Source organism: Gymnoscopelus braueri (genome assembly GCF_963280865.1).
Source record: "Gymnoscopelus braueri genome assembly, chromosome: 18".
NCBI classification, from domain to species: Eukaryota; Metazoa; Chordata; class Actinopteri; order Myctophiformes; family Myctophidae; genus Gymnoscopelus; species Gymnoscopelus braueri.
Window position 1 is genome coordinate 32,955,239 of NC_137618.1, and position 11,340 is coordinate 32,966,578.

Genomic DNA, 11,340 nt, shown 5'->3' on the forward strand with positions numbered 1-11,340 from the left:
GAGATGGAAAATGTGCTATTTGGACATTTCTTACCCCGTCATAAATCAAAATAAAAGCTCTGTTTTACTTCAACGTTTACAAACATTACCAATGTAAACAAACCTATTACAGCAAGTACAGTTTAAAAAGTAATTTATCTGTTGTCTATAGTGTTAGTCCTTCTATCAAGAACTGAGTCAATCATCTAGTCTAGAGAACAATAACATGTTTCCACTGCTATTTTTCATTTCTGGTGGTGTGGGTCTGCCCATTTATTTACGTTTGTATCAATGATTGGGCCTTTAAATTACTCTTTTAATCAAGAGAAACATAAATTGTCAGTAGCCAATGTGACTTGCATTTTGATGATTGGAGCTTTATATAATTTGTACATATGTCTGCGTAGAACTGTGGTGGAGATGGTGGATTTAATGGGGAAAATGTGACTGGACTGCAATTACAAAGGCTCTGGTGCTTTCAGATCGAGAGAGAGAGAGAAAAAAAAGAAAGGATCGCTATACGAATTCCTGGTGTGAAAGTTATCAAACTCATAAAGACACTGCCTCCTCATTAAGAGAGGACTGCAGGCAAGAGTTTCTCAACACTGGGGACCATGCAGTTTCACCAGCCTTGGCCAAGTCAAGCCACAGTGCTGCCTCTGTTAATGTAGCATAGAAATGATTGTGACAGGCTCCATCACTCCTTCTGATCTCGGAGAAAGACTGCATTTAGAGTTGTAGCGTACAGTGGTTTTCGAAAATGTTTTCCTGTATTTCCAGCTCCCACTTTGCGGCTGGGATCAATGGGTGCTGTTCTGTCCCTGCGCTCGGAGTTCCTATTCATCCGGGAGGAGAGACAGACAGATGATTGAGGAGAGAGCATGCTCCAGTACAGCTCCGAAGTGGTTATCAAATGAGCTGAGGGTAAATATGTGAATTTGTGGTCAAGGAATAAACCAAGCCAGCTCCGTATGTGTACACAAATCGGGATTAACCTGGACCAGGACTTACAAGTATTAGAAAAGTACACTTTTCCAATACTACACTGCAAACACACGGTTTCTCAGTGTAAGGAAATACATTTTGATAACAACATTTGTGTTTTTTCCCCTTTTTTTCTTTGTTGGATACCAAAAAGTTGTATGGGATGATCTTGACGAGTATTGTGACTAAAAGTTTCAGAGTACAGAAACTTTAGTAGAGTTGTGCTGTTTAACGGTAGCCGGAACACTCGCCCCAAAACACACTCGCCCCCATTTTTTCCCGCGGATCTCTCGCCCCCCCAGCAGTTCTTGTATTCTTTTTAACTGGTATCTAAATGCCATTCTATTCATTTTATGTTTGCTTTTTGGGCATTTACCAGACACACTGAATCAGAGTAACTTGTGTGTGTGTGTGTGTGTGTGTGTGTGTGCGCGTGCGCAGTGGTGGTGGGGGGGGGGGTTCAGCGTGATGCTAATGATCATTCTGACAGGACACAAGGCTGTTGATGGACAAATTGGCTGTTGTGGGGATCAAAGCTCTGACCATTCCATTACCGGGTGGACTTTGAAATCACTCGGCCATCCTGCCACCCATAGGCAACATCCCCAGGTCGTTTCCCTGGTGCCCTCTCACCCCTACCAGCAGAGGGAGCAGTTTCTGTACAACTGAGTTTCATTGTCATGTCCAGCCCTCTGTCTGGCCCATGCTGCTTGATTTCCCAGCAGTGGTGGAAAGTAACTAAGTACATTTACTCAAGTACTGCACTTGTACTCCACTACATCTCAGCGGCAAATATTGTACTTATTACTCCACTACAATTATTTGACAGCTTTAGTTACTAGTTACTTTGCAGATTTACATTATTATTACAAAACATATATCAACCTATTAAGCCCTATTCTATACTTCGGCTTTTAAAAAATTGCAGATCTACAAGCTCACAACGCATCACATTACGACACGACACTTGAGCTTGTAGATCTGCTCTTTTTGAAAGATTGACACATTAATGAGAAGTTTTACTTTTGGCACTTTAAGTACATTTTGATGCCAATACTTTTGTACTTTTACAAGTTTAAGTTTGAATGCAGGACTTTAACTTTCTACATTGTGGTATTGCTATACTTTTACTTTTAAGTAACACATCTGACAAATTCTTCCACCACCGTTTCCCAGACAGCCTGGGACATAGAATCAGCAGTTTGCCACAGCAATATAATATTGTGGTCATGTTAGATAATTAACGGTATGAATAATATTAGCTAATTATTTTCAGACAGAAAAGCCACACATGCAGGTAAACTGAGTGTATTGATGATAATAAATAAATAACAGTGTGCTCCGACTGCTCCAGTGATCTAGTCTATTTTGATCATTGCAAACAACATACAGATGCAAGTAATACATTTACCGTGGTCATAACACATTTTACGATGTGTTTAAAAAAAAAAGATTATACTGTTGATGAACAAATAGTATATGCTGCTTGGCAAGTACAGAGGTGTTTTTTCCCCAGAAGAAAATGTTGGAATAAAAACAAAATACTGTCCAATTTGTATCATGGTCTACTTTGAGTGATTAATGACAGTGCAGCAGTAAATAGGATCATAGAGTTATGGAACTGGCAGCTCCATCTAGCCACAAGGTGGTGCTACAAGAGGACATTTGGGTTGTGTTGACTTGGATCTGCAGCCAAAGGGCTGGAATTGTATTATTGCACAAAGTGTGTTCAACCCTACAGTAAAGCATGCTGTGTATTACTGGACATGTCCAATTATTGCCCCATTATGACACCTATTTCAAAGCTCATAGCCCGGGCCGTTTATTTTTTAGCACAGCATAAAAGCAGCCATTGATCCATTGCTTCAGACGCCCCCTCTCCATGCCCTGCAAGAAGCTTCGTGGCAGGAACAAAGGCAAACGAGCAGTCTGGTCAGGATACATGTTGTGTCTGATGACCAACAACGACCTTTACTGCCCATAAAACGACAGGATACGCAGAGCCCAAGAGGGATCCAATGAAACTGGATTGGAACGGTGGTGGGGAACAATGCAAAGGGGCGGTTGCCAGGTTTTATGGTGTGGGATCCTGCTCCCAACCCCCACCCAGTCCCTCTTCCTTCCTGCTATGTACTGTAGTTTACACTTGAGCCACATGAACCGTGTTTGCTGAGAGAAGCGAGGCAGAACAATGAAACAATGAGGTTGTGTTGCAGAAGGTGCTGGTGCAGAGCTCTGGGCAGCGCTGTTAGTTTGAAACACGCATTATCTGACACATTGTGAGACCGCGAATCTACGGTGCATAATAGATTCACCACATAATTGTAATCCTTATATTTTTAGTCATGAGGTATTCGTTGTATTTTTGCGTTAGTCACCTAAAACATAATGCTGTGTGGCATTAGGTGGGTGATGATATTAAAATGTACTGTAAGTATACTGTTATTAAAACAATGCACATTAAACATGTGTCTCAAAATAGACACCTAAGCAGCATAATTATGTGGAAAATTTTATATGCTCAAGCTTCCATTATTAAGATTTTGCAATTGACTGACACATAAAAAATATGAATTAACACCTGGATGGTTGGCACTATGTTTCACCTTTATTATCAATGTGCAGTGTGGCACAGGTAATCTTATGAAGCTATATATACATATTTGTATCTGTCTGTCCAGTACGTACGGTGTGTGTGTGTGTGTGTGTGTGTGTGTGTGTGTGTGTGTGTGTGTGTGTGTGTGTGTGTGTGTGTGTGTGTGTGTATATATATATATATATATATATATATATATATATACACACACACACACATGCATACACACGCACACATATATATCTACATATATATCTAATATATATATATATATATATATATATATATATATATATATATATATATATATATATATATATATATGATTCAATAGTGTTAGTAATCATTACGCGTCATTGATCATTGCACTTCAATTCCAAAATGAGTTTGACCATGGCTGGCCTCTATTGCAGCACACTTGTGAGACACACACCCCGTGACACGTAATGGAGGAAGGTGTTTGTGACAGTGCTTTAACAGCTGGAACTATGGCCATCCATCAGCGTTGGGTTTGATATTAGGGCCGCCTCCCCGGTGGGTCATTGACACAGATGACAAACCTGTCCGAGGGAGTTATAGAGCTGCCAATCCTGTCACTATACCTGCCTCTTACTCAGCTGACATTCATCCAATCAAAGGTCAAGGACTTAATTAAACAACCAACTACAAATTATATTTTCTAATAATGCTAAATTTAAAAGGTAAATGCTGTTCTGATATTTGGCTAATGTGTTAAAAAGTCGTACATGAAAGATAGATTTCTAAGGTTGCATTAGATCTATGATTGTTGGGTGCATGGGGTCTGGTGAGAATACTGTGTGTTCCCCACAACAGAAAACAATGCACATCCAGACAGGCATTTACAACACCAACTATATGACTGCAATAAAAAGCATGGCAAATGAGCCATTCTGGGAGCCCCCAGCCAGCTGTTGAGTGAGTGTTGTGTGTAATAAGGCTTAATGAAGGGTTGGAGTTACCAAAGTGTCCAGGGAAGGAGCAGAGGGAATAAACACAACATAAACAAGTCCTAAAGCTCAAACTCGCCAATCACAACCATGTATGTTGCTGGCCATCATTGCAGTATACTGTATGTACAATATAACTATACTATATATATATAGAATATGAACATGCTCCATCGTAGTGGGAGTTCTGTATGGGTTCTACTGAGGGCCACCATGTTTTCGAGAAGAGATTATCGTCAATGAAAGGAGGCTTCCTGGATTGGGAGCCTCTCTGGTTTACAACTTCCTTCTGGTGGTGACAATCCCATGAAAATATGTGTCAGGTTGCTGAACAAGAGTGATGACATTCTGTACAATTGGAAAAGCCTCAATCCTGAGGGAGACACAGCATACTTATTCTCCTAATGCTGAAATGAAACCAAAGTATGAGCTGTGCTTTTCCTCTCAGCACTACCTAAAGTAAAACCACAGTGTGCTCTCCATGTGCATATTTCCACGGCGGGCCCACAGCGATCAGCTTACCCGTGACAGAGCAATGTAAAGGCACCATTCAATGTTACACGTGGCTTTCTTTGCAAGAGGATTATATCTTGGACATTGCTGTAAACATTTTCCTGCTGCATTGTCTAACCTTTCACAACCACGGAGGGAGGTCAGCGCCTCCTCCGCAAGGAGATAACATTTCCTTATCAGCTCTCGTTTCAAAATCGTATTGAAATTAAGCGCTTGATGTCGGTGTGTGGCGGAAAGGTGGTGGCTGTAAATCACGGGTGTAGTGAAAGTTGCAATAACTTAAGCTTTAATAACCTCTCATTTGAACGTGCTAATGATAGCACACTGACAACAGGAAGCAGCGCATAAGGCCACAATGTTAGACTTATTTTCCAATGCAGTATTTCTGAGAGTCTTCAAAGAAGAAAGGAGCCGGGCGGGCGGCAGAGGAAACAGCTGCAATGTAGGTGTGAATATACTGCTGAACAATAAATACGGTTAACTATGTATTTTCAATCTCGCTCGTGTTGAACAGATGCTTACATCCTGATACCGTCTAATTCTGTGCAAGCTGTGTACTCACAACTTGCGAGAGGAAGCTATTGGTCTTGCAAGCTCATTACACCACAAGACAAATTAAGGAAAGGTTAACAGACAGTGCTTGGGCTACAAAGGTCCATTCACTTAGAGTGATACATTGCGACCTTGCTTTCCTGTTGGGTGGAAAACAAATATGTTTTTTGCGGATGTTTATGTCAGTAAACATATGTGCCCATTGGCCAATGGGTGCAGTTGCTACCAGTCTTTGGTGAATAGATATTTCAATGGTGTGTTTTTTATATACCTGTGAAATTGTTTGCAGGTTATCGTGTATCTTATCTCTACACATGCCATAAATGTCACATTCCATTGCAATCAGGGAGACTTCAAAAGACTTCAAAAGCTGGCTTTGTATAAAGCTGCGTATCAATTCTTATTTTCGAAATACTCAACAGCCTCAACCTCAATAATGCAGATGATTCTATTACAGCTATTTAGCGTTTTTATCTTGAGCAATAAAAGTGAAGTAGAATTAAGTATAGCTATTGTCTCTGGAAAACCTAGTGTAACATTTGCATTCATAGCAGAAAATACCAGCTATGTATCACATCTGGATATATATTCTTTACTTTTAAGGAATTATTATTTTGCACATATTTGCTTTTTGAAGAGGAAAATGGCTCCAGTAAGAAACAATTTGAAAACAAGCATCAGTTGAACACTACGCGTAGGACCGCTGCAGTCCAAATGATCTGCTCCAAGTGTTGGTGATCAAGCTGGATGTGAGCTGACCAATATTGTGTCAGAGAAAGAAGCCAGAACTAAAGTCAGGCCTGTTCTGCTGGTCATGTGAATACGGCTGAGTCAAAGACACAATGATAATGACTGGCTTTCCCAATCACCAACAATATCTGTGTGTGTGTGTGTGTGTGTGTGTGTGTGTGTGTGTGTGTGTGTGTGTGTGTGTGTGTGTGTGTGTGTGTGTGTGTGTGTGTGTGAGAGAGACGCAGGAGTTTCACATATGCAGGAAGCAGTGCGCAGGAAATACCTCATCACTATAGTGTTTCTATTTGTCTGTGTTGGAGCCAAGAGATACAGTGACTGCAATGCTTCCATCCAGAAAGGACACATGGTTAGTTGCTATTGCTGGAAGAATTTCTCTATTTGAGAAGAACTCTCTCATGTACACGCATACACAGTATACACAATATATACTCTGTGTGCGTGCGTGTGTATATATACGCACGCACACACACACACACACACACACACACACACACACACACACACACACACACACACACACACACACACACACACACACACACACACACACACACAGTGTATATTGTGTGTGTGTGTGTGTGTGTGTGTGTGTGTGTAGAAAGAGACAGATGAGAGGTGACATTTGATCTCTAAGGAAAGCTAATCAAACAAGAATATACACTATTATTAAATACATTATAAAACAACTCAAGGGTCCTTTGTTTTGGTTGATTTCCAACAGTTTGAAGTGCTAAAATAAATGTGTCGTTTTCACATACTAGACATGCCTATACATGTTATACAGTGAACCATAAAACCAATAAGTCAACGCTTTGTACTTCCTCAGAGTCAATCCTGGAAAACTAGCCCGGTTTAACCCCCCGACCGTTTTCTCTAAAATAATGCACAGAGTGTCAGTTATGTGTATAGGTCAGAACTGAAAGGACTGAGGGACAGCCAGCGTTTTAGTGGCCTTGTAAACATAAAAGTCTTGCTTGTAAAGCGTCATTAAGTGCTAAAATCTCTAACAAGTCATTTCTTTTACAGTCAAATCCCGCAAAACATAACGGAGCCTGCCGATGTCACGTCCAGAGCAGATCGACAAATCATCTCATAACAAGGAAAAAACAGTTTTACTGTAGCCTATACGTGCACACGCTCTGCACACGCTCTGTCACCACTGACTGCATGGCTTTGTTGAGGCAGAGATCTGAGTGATGAGCAATGGCAGAGAGCAAGGAAGTGGGTTGAGCTTGATCTCTGTGTAGAGTAGACTGACACAACGTACTCTGCCACTAGAGGGCAAAACTGCTCCAAAAATCTCTCATGACTCATGTCATCCTGAGTTGTTTGTGATACATTGAATGTTGAGATATTGGGGAGAGGGAATGGGAGGGGGGGATAAACAAGTTTGTCAGATTGTTCAATTGTCAGGTTGTAAATTGCTAACTTGTTTATTACAGTAACACACTCCTCAACTAATAAAGCCATGTGTAAATTGAAGCTGTTTGTTATAGGAACAAGCTGCTGCCATCACACTTACAGTATAAGAGCTTTGCATTGAGATACCCCCGTAATGATTGATTTCCAACAAGAAATAACCTCTATTATCTTGAAATGATCTACGATAGGCTATTTACAATAGATAGGGCTTTTGCATAGAATGCGACAGGGTCAGCGAGCCCTCTTAGTTTTCACTTGAATCCCTTATCTTCATCCGGATCTCTGCACAGTTGAAGTGAAATGGAAACAGTATTGTTGGTCCTATAAATAAGACGGCATATCCTTCATAAACATAGAGGGTGCTGATATAGCTTGTATTAAGTGTTTCCTGTCAGGCTGGGATATTGGCACGGCCCGCGGTATGAAGCCGGATGCTCTGGTCTGCAGCTGCTGCCTGCACCGTGGTGCTCCCCTCTGCTCCAGAGAGAAGCCCTGCCCTGCTCCTCAGAGTCTGGGCCTCAGGCCCCACAGCCACCTGGGCCGCGGGGAGAAGGAATGCGCTGACTTAATGATCTGCCGTAAATCAGAGGGAGCCACACAGGGATCCCGGCGTTGCCATTGGACGGCACCGCCCGTCTGGAAAAGCCCGGCCCACTCCCAAGAACCGGCCCCGTTACAAAAAGGCATGTGGAAACACAGTATGTGGCTTCACTCAGAAACGGTCGACGCGAAAGCACGCAACTCTGCGGCGCAAACGCTCTGGATCGTGAGAATCCTTCTGTTACCTCTGAGGAGGTCGAAGAGGTGTAATCAAGACAAGACAGAGAGCAGAGGGGTTGAAATTGAGTGCGGAGGATTCGCTATCCCCCGAAGGCTGATGGGAAACTAGTCAGGGGCACTGAGGGGCCGAGCACCGAGGCAGACGGCTGTAAGTGATTGCAGCTGCTGCATAGGCCTTGAAGTTGGCTACAATAACATCCAGCCGAGTCAGGCAGATGACAAGGTGTGACAGAGACTGTTTGTTTTCATCCCTCTGTTAGGTGCCAATTAATAAGTGAGGTCCTTTGACAAAACACAACACGACAACAGGGGTGCTTTTAAGAGTTGTATCTACTGTACCAACAACTGTACGTATATGGATTCTTTTTTTTCAATACAATTTAAGGATGTTTTGTCATGATATCCATTCTATGTTTTGGTTCTCAAGCAAGCTAGTATCATAAAAGCACATGTAAACATTCAGCCTTCCTATCAATTTGGAGTGGTCTTTATTATACAATTTCAGTTCTAGCAGTGGTAGCATTTTCTTTTGTATTGCTTTATGGTGGCCCATGCTGCTGGGTGAATACAGAGTAACATCTTGGCACTATTACTTTAGCTCTTGTTTTAAATTTCATGCCCAGTCCACAGCTGATGACCCTTTGCATAGACAAAGCACTTGTGTGCATCCTTTCTCTGCATCTGTTAAACAATGTCCCTGAGGTTAACAGTGTGTTGTTCCAATCTGTCTTTTTCATTCCGTACTGAACTATTGCACACCTATATTGTTTTATCTTGGCCGATGCAAACGTGCATCCACGATAATGCACGCTGGGAGCTATTTCGATTCACTGTGCAGAGCTTTTATTCTCTCCACTCAGGCAACGTGTTCGCCGTGAGGTACGACTTAACGGCGGGGCTTCCAGTACAGACGCCACAGCAGCAGAGACGTTGGTGGCGAGAGAGGCTTCATTTGTCTCCGCAGGACTAAGTTCTCCATGCAGTGTGGGACAGGACTAATGACAGTCATGTTAATGATGTTGACACTCCCACCAGCGCCAGCCAGTGTACAGTAATGGGGGGGAAGTAAATAGCAGGTATCTGACAACGCGGCCGCTTCCGCTGCCACACAACTAATGATCCCTTTCACACCCCCTGAACATACTTTGTAAAGATGACAGCACACAGTTTAGGAGGGTAAATCCTAGGCCTTTCTTACGCCTTCACTCTGCCTGTCATTGGAGAACACCTCCGTTGCAACATGATGTGTTATCGGAGATACATCTTGCATCGTCCTCATGTCATAGAGTGGCGAAATCCCAGCAAAAAAAAAAAAGACACAGCAAAAAGATCTGTTATAACCGATACACGGAAGCTTAAGATCTGGCAAATCCCTCTGTGCAAACTCCCTGTGTGGGAGCAGATTGAACTGCAATTTCTCGTGTGTTAAACCAGTGTTTCTTAAATGTATTCAGCTGAGACCCAAAAGATAAATTTGGTATCTCCCGGGGACACAAACTTACAAAAAAAAACATTATGAATTAACCACCTAAGCACTAATAAATAGTGAAAATAGCAGATCTACAAGCTCACGACACGTTTGTTTTTGTTGTTGTTTTTTACTTTGCTGGGTTTTCCACAGAAGCATTCATTATTTAAGTGAGTAGGCTACTATACAGATACAGAATAGCTTCATCCAATGCAAGCCATATAATATAAAAAGAACATTCAACGGATTGAAGTTTCTTATTTTTTATTTATGGATTTTATTCTGAAATTTTATTCTGAAATTCATTAGAAAAATGTTTTGAGTTTTTATTGTAAGGAAATGAAAAAAAAATGGATATTTACTCACGACCCATAAAAATTGGTCCGCGACCCAAAAATGAGTACCGACCCACTGTTTGGGAAACACTGTGTTAAACTGTACAAAGTCCTCTCAGTGGTTGTCAACCAGCCCCACCCCCTTCCCTACCCCACTACCCCACTGTGTTAAATCTGGTTTGTTTTTGCAATTTGCTGTCCAACAAATCAGTGCATTTGAGAGCATCATATTTCTGAATTTTATGTCTTTCCCCCAAAATCCCTACAGTATGATACTGTGCAGTATATCCATCCCCTGCCTGGAAGAATTTACCAGAGAGGCGTACTACACAGCAATTGGATACAGCGAATAAAGAAAAAAGAAGAGAGAGAAAAATGAGCGGTGTAAGTCCTCCGGTTCACCCGCTGTGCCCCTCTCATATGTGGAGGTATGTGTCTCTGTGACCTCGCTCTGAACTCTGGAGTGAAAAATTCATTCACCTCAGGAGTGTCTGTATAGCGGGTTAAGATTGATGCGTGTGGCGGAACACATGAAAAATGATGTCAACAGTCATCTCAGCAGTGGTGGCCATTATTATCGTCTCCGCCATGAAACAACACCATGCCCGATCGGATCCCTGAACAAACCATCGCAGCCGAACCCTCGCACTCTGCCAAAGCTCCATCCCCTCACGAAGCACTTTACATGTTCAAATCAGCAGGAAACGAGACGCAGCTCTGCACTTTGGTATTAATGGATTTCAAAATGAAAATCATTCCAATGGCCTCTCGGCAGAGGGTTTCAAGTCAAGGGATATGGTAGATGTTCTGCCTAGCAGCATGTGATAGCTCATGTGATGAGTATCAACCTCCTTTTTCCATTGGTCGTACATAAAGCAACGGAGCATAGCGAAATGCATGCATCTGCCCTACCAGCTGAGCGTCTGAAAGGCATAGCCAAGACATTCACTATGAATGGACCGTATTGATCAATGTGTAAAAGCGCAGCGA

The 11,340-nt window shown here is 42.1% G+C and overlaps 1 long non-coding RNA gene across 1 annotated transcript; it reads left to right on the forward strand.

The window, feature by feature from the left end:
- The first annotated feature begins 8,622 nt into the window (after positions 1–8,622).
- Positions 8,623–9,825, forward strand: LOC308106091. The gene is made up of 3 exons (XR_013934964.1): positions 8,623–8,695; positions 8,808–8,894; positions 9,408–9,825. It is a non-coding gene; the product is annotated as an uncharacterized lncRNA (long non-coding RNA).
- The last annotated feature ends 1,515 nt before the right edge of the window (positions 9,826–11,340 follow it).